Below are 2,376 nucleotides of genomic sequence, written 5' to 3' on the forward strand. Positions count from 1 at the left end.
TCATGGCAGGAGAGAAGAAGACTCGGCCCCTGGAGGGGCAGGCTGGGGCTTTCTGGATCCCATTTGCTCACAGCCAGCGCCCTGCCCCCACTCCCAAGTCATCCATGGCGCCCCCCGGTCGGCCAGAATGGAGCAGCAGTTTTCACTGCACTACGTCCACTTATGGCTTACAGGCAACTCCCAGACTCACCACAGTCCACCATCTCGGCCAGAAAGGAGCCCACTCAGCCTCACCATTGCTGCTTTTCCTTTTCCCCAGAACCCCGCTTCTCCTGGGATGCAAGTAGCCATCCCTGGGATGCCAACAGGCAGCCACAGGGGTCTGTCTCCCAGCAGCCAACCGCACATCCATGGGTTCAGCCCTCAGAAGGGCAGGTGGGGGTTTCCTGGATCCCAGTTGCTCACAGCCAGCCCAGCCTCCACCTCTAAAACCATCAGTCATGCCTCCAGGTTGGCCATAAAGGAGCCGCCATTCTCCACTTGGACTCAGCTTTGCTTGTTTTCCTTTCACCCAGAACCTCCCTTCTTCACCTGAGCTGCAAGTAGCCACTCCTGGGAAGCCAAGAGGCAGGCACAGGATTCTACCTCCCAGCAGCCAACCACACCTCCCCAGGCTTTGCAGAATGAAGGGTGGTGCTCTACTAACCCCACTTAGCCGCACAGCTTCTTCCCTGCCTTCCTCAGCTCAACTTTCCTCTATTGCCCCATTCCTGCCTCACTTCCTCCTTTGGCCAGTCACGCAAAGGAGCCCAGCAGGAAGAGAGAGCATCTATAGGCCAACCTCCAACAGCAGAGGTGACCAAGCCACAAGCCTCCAAATGGTGACTGGCCTAACTACTCTAGGTTCTCCAGCCTGACACCAAGGTGCTTTCTCCACTCCTGTCAGCATCCTCTGTCATGCAGGGGTTGGAGTTATCCCAGGGACAGGCCAATAGGAGGAGTGCCCATTCTGAACAACAAGGGGATCTGGGAAAAGGAAGCCAGCATGTTTCTGCCTGGTTTTGAACCAGGGACCTTTTGCGTGTTAGGCAAATGTAATAACCACTACACTACAGAAACTCCACCTAGTGGGTTGTTGCTCACTCTGGCACAGACCGATGGACAAATCTAGAGAATGTGGCGGTAGCCCCTCGATAGGTCAGCTGGCAGGGCAGAGGACTGGAGCCGGCACTCAGGAAGTCGTCCTTACCTCGCCCGTGTGACTCCAGCTTGAGGGAGAGCTTCTTTTTCTTCTCCTTGCTGACAAAGAGCAAGAGAAGAATGAAAGGTCAGGTGGGCCAACTCGGTGCAGAAGCCCATGCTGTCTTTTCCTGCTGCATAGCCTGAAATGAGGGACTCGTGGCAGATAAAGGAACTGCTGCACTCTCAGAAAACATCCCGCCCGTGCATAAAGGAGGATAGAAGAGCCTGTTTGTCTAGCACGCTCCCAACTGAACTGTTTCAACAGCTGCTAGGTTTCTTTTTGGCCTGTAACTTTTCTGTCTGGGATGTTGTTGTCAGCTGTGGCATAGAAAAAGGACATCATTGCTAGCTGCCCATGAAGATAAGACTAACTTTTGCCTTCCTTGCTCGGCTTTACTTGCTTCCTCACCCTATTCCTGCCTTAGTTCCTGTGTTACCTGAAGGCAACGGGGGCCCAGCAGTACTAAGAGGAAGTTAGACAGCTAGACCCTGGTGGCAAAGTTCTACCACCGCTTGCCACCCCAGTCTCTTCTCCCAGCTTCACATATTGACCGCCAGGGACTTGGTGCCCAGCAGCGCAACGGAAGGCAGTGGACAGAGCCACCCTCGCCTTGAAGCTCTGGCTCATTAAACCGTATCTTCAGTCGCTGATGGCCAATGAGAGACCAACAGCGCTTGCTATTTTAGCACTTGAAAATGCCATTAGTCAGTCACTGGATCTCTTTAATGCTGTTACATAACAAATGAAAATAGAATCTCAGTGTGACATTCTGTACCTTTGGGGGAGTGTGCTGTAACCCCCATACTCCTCATTTTCATGTAATCATGATCTTATATACAGAGCATGCCTTGTGAAGTATCAGGGGAAAGGCTATGATCTGCTGAAAGTCATTTCTCTACCCATAGATGTTTACCATTCATGCATATGAAGTTATGAGAATTGTGCAGTGTGGTTATCACTATGCTGTAAGGTGGGGGAGTCAGCCAAATATTAGCTCCCCAGTGTCAACAGCAAGGAAAGTAACCAACACCCGGACAGGGTGTCAAACAACCCATCAACAGCCATTGTTCAGCAAGGGAACTACAGTACAATCACTTACCTGCAAGAGGTCACTCCAGGGGAATTGCTCAGACTTGCTTGGAGAGACGCAGTGATGCTCACCTGACTCTGAAGGGGGAGTAAAGCCAAGAGGG

General features: G+C 52.3%; 1 non-coding gene across 1 annotated transcript; it reads right to left on the bottom strand.

The window, feature by feature from the left end:
• Positions 1-986: 986 nt before the first annotated feature.
• On the bottom strand, positions 987-1,059 carry TRNAV-AAC (transfer RNA valine (anticodon AAC)). Its single transcript has one exon. It is a non-coding gene; the product is annotated as a tRNA-Val (tRNA).
• Positions 1,060-2,376: the final 1,317 nt, after the last annotated feature.

Source organism: Gopherus flavomarginatus, chromosome 18 (assembly GCF_025201925.1).
Source record: "Gopherus flavomarginatus isolate rGopFla2 chromosome 18, rGopFla2.mat.asm, whole genome shotgun sequence".
Classification (NCBI taxonomy): Eukaryota; Metazoa; Chordata; order Testudines; family Testudinidae; genus Gopherus; species Gopherus flavomarginatus.